At 47.8% G+C, this 10,261-nt stretch overlaps 1 pseudogene; it reads right to left on the bottom strand.

The window, feature by feature from the left end:
- Positions 1-1,197: 1,197 nt before the first annotated feature.
- Positions 1,198-10,261, bottom strand: part of LOC126708139 (potassium transporter 5-like) — a 32,116-nt pseudogene continuing 23,052 nt past the window's right edge.

Raw genomic sequence — 10,261 nt, 5'->3', positions numbered from 1 at the left:
TTCCAAAGGGTTTATGGGCTTGGGCCCCATCAAAGAGGGAGGCTTTGGGCCCTAAAAAATGAAGTTCTAGGCTTCTAAAAAAGACCCTGCATACGCAAGTATGTGCATGTGTATGCATGCATGATTCATGCGTACACATGCATCCCTAAAAACCCTAATTTTGAATGTTGGGTTAGCCCGACTTCAAACGGTCATAACTCACTTAATATAAGTTCATATTAGGTAAAATTTGTGTTCAAATTGAATCACATGATGTCTAATTTCCAATTAAACAAACCTCACTCTAAAATTCTTTGTGGATCAAAAGTTATGGTCAAAATAGTGAGCAAAGGTCATTTTTCAACATCGTTTTTAAAGTGATTTAAGTACTTTTGAATTGTGATTATTTCCAAACTATCAAAATAACTTCAATTACTTTTGGTAGACATGTCGAGCTCATCATTGGGACCAGGGACTAAAGTTTATTAATCGGATACAAAATGAGGTGTCTATATATATATATATATGAGTAGAAATCTGAAATAAATAAATAAAAAGTAAAAAAAAAAAAATTAAATTAAAGAATTAGTATAACATAACTGGGTTCAAAAGAGTCAAGCTTTGAATTAAGTCATGTTACTATATCTTAGCCGTATACTTTTATAGCTATTGAAGTTGGTTTAAGATCTTATTACGGAAGCTACTAATCCTTTAAGATAGTCTAGACAAGTTTCCCTTTCTCCCAACAATAGACAAGCAATGAGAAAGTCTGATTTTTATATTGTAATACAGGCAAATTATCCATGACAACTTTCACACCAAGCAAAAGATCACCCAATATTAATCCATTAAATACAAAGGTCACACTATTAAGATGATCATAATATATATATCGCATCGCTTCAATATGTATCCCATCGCTTCACATGTATCGCATGGCTTCACATGGCAGGCGCTTATCAATATGGTTTGGAGAGTTGCAGTTGCACGTCCAAAATCCTTAAGCGTGTAAACAAACTTCTTTGAACATAAATATGGATAATTACTAGTGCACTGTATACATTAGAGTTTATGTAATAAACACCACTCCATAAATATTATCAGGGTTTAAATCTAGGTGAACTATGCGATTGTCATGCATAAAACTGTGATGCTTATTCTATATGTACATATATCTAATATGACAAGTGTCATCCAATAAAATTGGGATTGCTTATTCTAAAATTTATAAGTCATGCCAACTTTTAGCATACGCTTTTGAGGAATATGAAACACTTTCTCACTTTGTCTCAAATTTCTCTTCAAGAAATTGTAAGCATAATCTATTATAATTCTCCTTCCTATACTAGCTCCTTTGCCTACAACCATTTCATTTTCACCAATCAAGTGGACAACCCAAGCACACCATGCTTTGTTTACTGCCTCAATCTCTCTCTCTCTCTCTCTTCATAAACTTGTTTTACATCCCTATGTTCATTCTCTCCATCAACCACCCCTTCATCTAATTCTCCACTATTTTCATCATTGTTAAGCGCATTGTGTGAAAACCAAAAACCATCATCAGCAATAAACTCTTTCAACCTTTGAATCAACAGGTTCTCAAAAGGCTCTTCCTCATTGTGCACATCAGTGTATCCATATCTCACAACACAACGAAACACATTGAGCTCCTTAAGCTCTACTCGACAAAATAGGAAACGCTTTTTTGTTGAAACCTTGCTTGTTGGTAGTGATTTGATGGAGACAAAAACAAGGACTGAGTGCAATGCAGACACATTTGCAACATAGTGCTTGAAAATGGGTGGGATGCCCTGAACAAGTTATGAGTAAAATATGACAAGCCCTGGCATTTGACTAAAGTTTGTGCCAGTAACAACTTCCTTGAGCTTATCTGCAAAGATTTTGTGATCAAGCTCATAATAGTACTTTCTGATGATGTGTAAATCATTAGTCCTGTAGGTTCGTCTAGATAGAGCCAAATCCTTGTCACTATTCCTGCAAACGTAGAACAAAGGTTCTCCTAAGGTGGTCACCGGTGTGGTGCCTGCCACAACGTCCCTGATGCCAAAGTTAGCGTATAGAAGCTTTTTGAGAGAAATAAGAAAGTTCTGAATATCAGAGATATCTGTGTAAGAGTATTTTTGGGTGAATCTATGTACCTTGTTTACCTCTAATGAGTGTGTATATATATAGAGTCATAGTTTCTAGTCGTTGGGCCTTAATTGTGGCTTTAGTGCTCTTTCTGTAACGCCTCAGGGCTTATTAACGCTGGTTTTGATGAGCCTCCAACAGTCTGCCAACTAATTGGTAATTGTCTGAGGCATTGAATCCTCTTATTAATGACTCGCCTGCCTCTGTCCGTGTCGTGCCAAGGTGGACGAGTATATTTGACGAGGTCGTCCAACAAAAGAGAGTTCGTCGGTCCCATCAATTACCCCCTAGGTTCTGTGGTCATCATGGCGTGTCACAACGACCATCAGAAGATGAAAGGTTTTCTGCCTAGACATGGCTCTTGGGGTATTGTTCCACATTTAATGCTTAGTGGCGGCGCCACACACATCGTGGCCACGTGGCATGTTCTGATCGGTGGAGTTAATGCCCCATTTGTGTGACTCTTGGGTTTCTCGTTGAATTTCAGTTTTTTGTGCCTAGTTTTTAAACTTCCTTTCTTTCTTCTTGCCCTTTCACTTTTTCCAAATCTTTCTCAATCATTGCTCTGTGCTCCTTCTTCTCCTATATGTTCCACCTTGCGATTTTCTTTGAGCTTTTGCATTCTGTAGTTGCTTCCTTTGAGGTATATTTCTTTTTTCCCTTTTCCTTTGCTTTTTACGGCATAGATAGATTGGCTGGTTTCTGATTTCTTTTCTATTTTTGGGGCTGTAAGAACCAAGTACAGGAACTCTGGGCCTTAGGTCCCTTGGGCTCACAATTTATTTGTAGTGGGTTTAAGGATTTCCTACAACGGGTCGTTCTCGGCAGAGAGACTCAAAGCAGTATTCAGTTGAAAGGCTCTCTCCTTGACTATTTTCTCTCCATTTTTCTGAACCCCCTCTTCTCCCAACTTTCTTCTATTTATAGTCAAGGTTAGTGGGGAGATCATGATTACAATCACCGTTAGTGCTACTAAGGGTCCAGTATTATCTGGTTAAAGTGGCCGTTTAGGTGGAAGGGCGGTGCAGCATTTATGATCTTGGGACTTGTTTCCACTTGCGCCGATTATGTTCGGCACCTCGCGTCCCCGTTCATATCGTGTCCTTCCCGGTCATGACTCAAGCGCTCTTCCGGGAAGGAGTAACCGGAAAAACTCCGGGAACATTGTGCTCAAAACCTGTTTTTACCTTAAGGCAGTTTCAAGAAGGGTCCGGGCCCAAGGACAGTACGGGCTTTGGAAGCTCGGCACCGGGCCTGCATCCAGGGCCGGTATGGACTTGGGCCCGGGGCCCAGACGGATCTGGGCCCAAGGGAAGTATGGACTTTGGGAGCTCGGTGCCGTACAATAGCCCCCCCTTGATTCATACTCGGTTGCCGAGGAGAATCAAGGTGCTGTTTAGGGCCTTTTGATCCCAGGAGTCTTCTAGCCTTGGGCTTCTGGCTGTCACTTCTAATTAACATTCATCTCAAAAGACGCGCCGTTTCGCGGCGCCAGGCTCAGTCATCATTATTGCCTGACGGTTCGCAAACCGAAGCGGCGCGCACGTCAGTTACGCTTGGCATTCGTTGGGTCGCTCGTAGGCTGTGCCCATTTATTGCTTGATAAAGCGTTTCCTCTCCCCCCGTTTCTTTTGGCTCCATAAATAGTCCTTCTCCACACATCATTCCATTTTTCCTTCGCCTCTGATCTTTAGCGTTTACTCTCTGCCGACCATAGTTCTGTGTGCTTGCTCGCTCAGCGCTCTTCTCCTCCTTAGAACCCACAGTAAGTCTTCCTTCCCCTTCCTTTTCCTTCAGCTTTGCTTTTTTGAGTTTATTCTTATAGTTTTAGGCTTTATAGATGGGTTATTCTTACCTCCTAGATACCCCGGCTGCGTTGGCCACCTTTAGGAGCAAATTTAGCATTCCCAGTGACGTGGACGTGGCCTACTGTCACGAGAGTGATATGGAATTCCACCGAGGGCAGGGTACAGCCTTCTTTCCTTTGATGTCCATCTTAGAAGGTGGGGTTAGGTTCCCGGTAGATCCCCTCCTGATAAACACACTCATCTACTATGGGTTGTGCCCCGACCAGCTTCCCCCCAATTTTTACCGGGTAGTTAGTTGTGTTAGCCAATTGAACCGAACCTTTAACTTACAATTAGACCAACATGATATTAACCAAATGTACAGCCTCTGTGGGAGCAAGTCCACAAATTATTATTTAAAGACGAGGGATGCTCGGGTACGGCTGATATCTTGCCTACCCGATTCGAACAGGAACTCCGCCGGGGAGTTCGTCAGGGTGCGCGGCAATTGGTTTGCCGGGGAGATCCCTTGCCCTCTCACACGCCGTGAAGTGGGTTCGTACCCTCCCCTTCTTATAGTTGTTTGAGTAAAAAAAAAAAAAAAAATTTGTTTGTTAAAGGCTAACGCGTCATCTGTTCTTTCGCAGACGGCAAAGTTTTTGCTCAGGATCTCAGAGCAGTCCACGTCAGGGACCTAAACTTCGTCCTTCGTTCCGAGATCTTTGTGCATTGGGACGGGCAACTCCGGGCCTCCCACCTGATCCTCGGCGTGGAACCGGTCTACTCTACCTGGCAGCCTTTCAAGCAGGCGTTGATAGTAGACAGCCCCCTGCTATCGTACATAGACGTCCGGTACGTGAACTTCTTGCCGCCGAAGCTTACAACCGGGGAAGCGAGGGAATTTGGTCGGCGGTTCACTACCGCGGATGAACTAGCCCCCCTACGAGACGACTCCGCGGAACAGGTATCCCGGCGCCTTAGAGAGAGAGCTCACGAAGCCTTACAACAAGGGGACCAAGCCCAAGAGCAGCCCCATCCCGAGGATCGACCTGCCGAGAACCATCAGCAAGTGACAGACGCGGCTAACCTGCTAGCTGAAGCGATCCAGCCCGGAGTAAGAATGGTGGCAAGGAGAGCAATGACCCTAGACAGGTTCGTGCCTGGTGCCCGGCCGACCAACCAGCCCCCGCCTACTCAGGGTCGGGGTCCAGTTTCTCAACCTCCTCCCCCCTCGCAGTCCGGACGTGCCCGGAAGAAACAGAAAGTTACCGAGCAACATTCCACGGGTCCGGGGGACGCCGTAGTTCAGACTCCTCCCCGTCCAACCGGCGGGATCGTTATCCGCGAGCCGCCAACCGAGGCTGGCACGGGGGGCGCGTCTTCCTCCCAAGTGGCTCCAGCTTGGGAGCCTAAGTTCCTTTTGGACGGCAAGCCATTGCCCTCAACCGCCTCCATCCGGATGTGGGATAAGGGCGAGGGCGGACGTATCGCCCATACTTTGGCTGGAGCTCTTCAACTCCCCGAGGACGTGCATGCTTTCGAGGATGGGTCCGAGGAGTCTGTGGGGCGCCGGTTAGAGTGGCACGCCATTGCGGTAATTCTTTTATCTCTTCTCTTTCGTATATATATATATATAGATTTCCTCGGATTTCCTTGTTAACCCCCGTGCTTGCTAGGCCGCTCAACTGGCTCATATCGTGGCTGCCCGGGCTCGGGAGCTTGATGAGGAGAATGAGCGTGAGAAGGAGGTGCGGGAGGCAGCAATGAAAACTGCTAAGGAAAAGGCGAAGATTGCTGATTCTGCCGAGAAGAAGGCTGCAGCCGCGGAGAAGTTCCGAGCATCGGCTGAAAAAAGGTGTGCCGAACTCCTGGCCCAGCAAAATGAGACAGAACTTAAGCTGGCCGAAGCCCTCAGCCTCAACACTTCTCATGCTGATGAGATAGCCGATCTCAGGGCCGGCTTGGCGGCCGCGGAGCAGAAGTGGTACGATGTAGGTTTCGCAGATGCCGAGAACTCTGCAGAGCCGGTGGTTACTGGGGCTCGGCGTATGGGTTTTGAGGCCGGATGGTTTGCTGCTCTTCAGGCACTGGGAGTTCCTGAGGATTCACCGCTGAGGGACCCCAGCCAAGTCCCATTCCCGAACCCTGAACCTGCCGGCCAAGATGCCCCGGCCGCTCTTGACGAGGAGGAGACGGCTAGTATGAGGGAGTTGGTTGAACAAATCGACTCCCATGCTGAGCCCGAGGAACTGGAGGCGACGAGCATACCTACCGTGCAGGAACTTCTTGACGAGGCCCAGCCTCTCACCCTGACCGTCCAGCAGGAAGTGCCCCCGCCGACTCAACCCCTTAGTTGACTTTATTTCCTTTTTATTTCATTTTTTATTTGCCTATGTCACCGGGATGTGGTGACCGAACCGTTGCACTATTTTATTGGTTTTATTTTGCCCATGTCACCGGGATGTGGTGATTGAACAATTTGTTTTTACTTGTTTAATTGGTAGTCCGTTCTCTTTTCCTGTTTCAATTTGTTGAGTGAAATTACTTCCGTTTGCGCTTTGCTTGAATTATACCCGTGCTATGGCCGTTTGACAGAATGTTACCCCGGAGAGCCTGTAGTTTTGAGAGCGCTATTTGGACTTAATTTTTGTAAAAAGGCATAGGTTTTTATTAGGTTTTGGTTTGACCGAGAATGGAGTTTTCGTTATCCGAGCATTTGTTTTCAAGGTCTTCGTTTGTCCGAGTATTCGATTTTAACCGGGAACTAGTTTCGTATATTTAATTCGCAAGTTTCACACATGCTCGGTGATTTTGACTGGGCCGAGGGTCAGGTGTATGCCCTTAAGATTTATTCGTCAGATTTTCACATGCTCGGCGATATTGATATAGCCGAGAGTCAGGTTTCTGTTCTTAGGATCTTGTTCGTAAGGTTTTCACCTGCTCGGCGATATTGATCGAGCCGAGTGTCAGGTTTCTGTCCTTAGGATTTTGTTTGTAAGGTTTCCACCTGCTCGGCGATATTGATCGAGCCGAGTGTCAGGTTTCTGTCCTTAGGATCTTGTTCGTAAGGTTTTCACCTGCTCGGCGATATTGATCGAGCCGAGTGTCAGGTTTCTGTCCTTAGGATTTTGTTTGTAAGGTTTTCACCTGCTCGGCGATATTGATCGAGCCGAGTGTCAGGTTTCTGTCCTTAGTATTTTGTTTGTAAGGTTTTCACCTGCTCGGCGATATTGATCGAGCCGAGTGTCAGGTTTCTGTCCTTAGTATTTTGTTTGTAAGGTTTTCACCTGCTCGGCGATATTGATCGAGCCGAGTGTCAGGTTTCTGTCCTTAGGATCTTGTTCGGTTTTCACATGCTCGGCGATTCTCTTAATGCGCGTTACTGGTTCAAAAACAGCAATGACAAAAAGGTTCATCATACTCTTAATCTTCACAGAATACAAGTTTTGACTTACATCGAGGGTTACGCGTAGAATTTCTTCAGGTTGTTGGCGTTCCATGGTCGGGGGAGCGGCCTCTCGTCCAGGTCCTCCAAGTAGTAAGCTCCTGCCCCTGCGATGGCTGTGACTCTGTATGGTCCCTCCCAACTTTGAGCAAGCTTCCCTGCAGCCACGTCCCGCATGTTCCCTACTACCCTTCTTAACACCAATTCCCCAGCGCTGAATTCCCTGGTCCTCACATTTCGGTTGTACCTTTGCGCCAGCTTCTGTTGATACTCGGCAAGACGTACGGTCGCGGCCTCCCTGCATTCTTCTAGCCAATCCAACTGCTCCATCATAAGGTCGGCGTTCTGCATGGGGTCGAACCCGGCAACCCGCGCGCTGCACAAGCTCACCTCGGTTGGTATTACCGCTTCTGCTCCGTATGCCAGAGAAAATGGGGTTTCCCCCGTGGATCTCCTGGGGGTCGTTCGGTAGGCCCACAAAACACTGGGTAGCTCTTCTGCCCACCTTCCTTTCGCTCCATCCAACCTTCTCTTGAGCCCGTTCAAAATAGTCTTGTTCACTGCTTCAGCTTGGCCGTTGCTCTGGGGGTATGCCGGGGTCGAATACTTGTTCTTGATGCCGAGCTCGCTGCAAAATGTCCGAAAAGCGTTGCTGTCGAACTGTAGCCCGTTGTCTGTCACTAGGGAATTCGGCACCCCAAACCTTGTAACTATGTTTTTCCACACAAATTTTTTCACGTCGGTATCCCGGATATTGGCTAAGGCTTCAGCTTCAGCCCACTTTGTGAAGTAATCTACGGCCACCAGAACAAAACGGCGGTTCCCCGTTGCTCGGGAGAATGGCCCGAGGATGTCGAGCCCCCATTGTGCAAATGGCCACGGACTGCTGACAGGGTTTAGATGTCCGGCAGGCTGATGGATCATTGGGGCGTGCCTTTGACATTGTTCGCAACTTCGAACATATTCGGCGGCGTCCTTCTGCATCTGTGGCCACCAAAACCCCTGCGTCATTGCTCTGTGTGCTAAAGATCGTCCCCCGGCATGCCCGCCGCATACTCCTTCATGCAGCTCGGTTAGAAGTTCCTGGATTTTTTCAGGATGCAGGCACAAGAGGTAAGGGCCAGCGAAGGACCTTCTGTACAACTTTCGGTCCGAAGACAACCAATACCTGGGAGCCATTCGTCGAATCTTATTGGCCTCGGCCTCATCCTCTGGAACTTTATCTTCGGAAAGAAAGTCTATGATTGGATTCATCCAGCATGATCCGGGCACCGCCACTTGCGCAACCCCTACTCCAGCTTGGTCGAGGGCAGTCTTCACACAGATGCTCGGTTCCCTTACCAGTTCAATCGTGATAAGCCTTGGTGTGTCCTCGGTAGCCGATGAGGCTAAAGTGGCAAGAGAGTCAGCATGCTTGTTTTGCGACCGGGCTACCTGGGATATTTTTACCGTTCCAAACCGACCGATAATCTGCTTTGCCGTACTCAGATAAGCTTTCATCCGGGGATCCCGAGCCTCGAAGTCACCAGTGATCTGATATACAACCAGCCGAGAGTCCGAGTAGACTTCCACGTCCCTGGCGCCCAGATGCAATACTGCCCTCAGTCCGGCCAACAAGGCCTCATATTCGGCTTCGTTGTTCGAGGCTTTGAACCCCAATCTGAAGGAATGTTCCAGTCGCATACCCTCAGGGGTGATTATGACAATACCGGCCCCGGCCCCCATAGCGTTTGCTGCGCCGTCCACAAATAACCTCCATGGGCGAATCTCCGCACTACAGATTACCTGGCCTTCGTTCTTAGGTGTAAATTCCGCGATGAAATCAGCGAGAATCTGCCCTTTCACCGAGCTTCTAGGTCGGTATCTTATGTCGAACGATCCCAACCGAGTTCCCCATTTAGCAATCCGTCCTGTGAAATCGGACCTCTTCAACAGTGACTGTAATGGATACTCGGTGAGGACGAACACTGTGTGTGCCTGGAAGTAGTGTGGCAACTTCCTCGTGGCGTGTACCAAGGCCAAAACCAACTTTTCAAGCGGCAGGTACCTTGTCTCGGCATCGACCAAAGTTTTGCTTACGTAATACACCGGTATTTGCACTCCCCGGTCCCTTAGTAATACAGCGCTTACGGCATGATTGGTTACTGCAAGGTACATAAACAGATCCTCCCCGGGCTCTGGGGCCGTCAACCTCGGCGCCTTTGCCAAATACTCCTTTAGTTCTCGAAAAGCTTCATCGCAGCTCTCGTCCCACTGAAACCCCTTCCACTTCTTCAAAAGTTGATAGAATGGCCGGCAGCGATCGGCAAATTTGGAGATGAACCGGTTCAGGGCGGCCAACATCCCGGTGAGCACCTGCACCTCCTTAGGGTTGCTCGGGGGTTTTAGGCGATTGATTGCCTCTATTTGATCGGGGTTAGCCTCTATTCCCCGAGTGGAGATCAGATAGCCTAGGAACTTGCCAGCCCCCACGCCGAAAGTGCACTTTTCGGCATTGAGGCGCAGCCCGTGTCGTCGTAGTATCTCGAATATTCCCCGAAGGTCTTCAATATGCTGCGACTCTTTTCTGCTCTTTACTACCATGTCGTCGATATAAACCTCAACCGTGCAGCCAATTTTGTCCCGGAACATCCTTGTCATCATACGTTGGTAAGTGGCCCCGGCATTCTTCAATCCAAACGGCATGACCTCATAGTGATAGTTCGCGTTCGGGGATATAAATGCTGTCTTCTCTCGGTCCTCGGGTGCTAAGGCAATCTGGTGATACCCTTGAAAGGCGTCCAGGAAACTCATCCTCGGGTGCCCGTACGTGGCATCCACCAACTGATCAATCTTGGGCATCGGGAACGGATCCTTGGGACATGCTCTGTTTAAATCGGTGAAGTCCACACAGACTCTC

This window comes from Quercus robur, chromosome 12 (genome assembly GCF_932294415.1).
Source record: "Quercus robur chromosome 12, dhQueRobu3.1, whole genome shotgun sequence".
In the NCBI taxonomy this organism is placed as follows: Eukaryota; Viridiplantae; Streptophyta; class Magnoliopsida; order Fagales; family Fagaceae; genus Quercus; species Quercus robur.
This window is presented reverse-complemented; position numbering and strand designations above follow the sequence as displayed.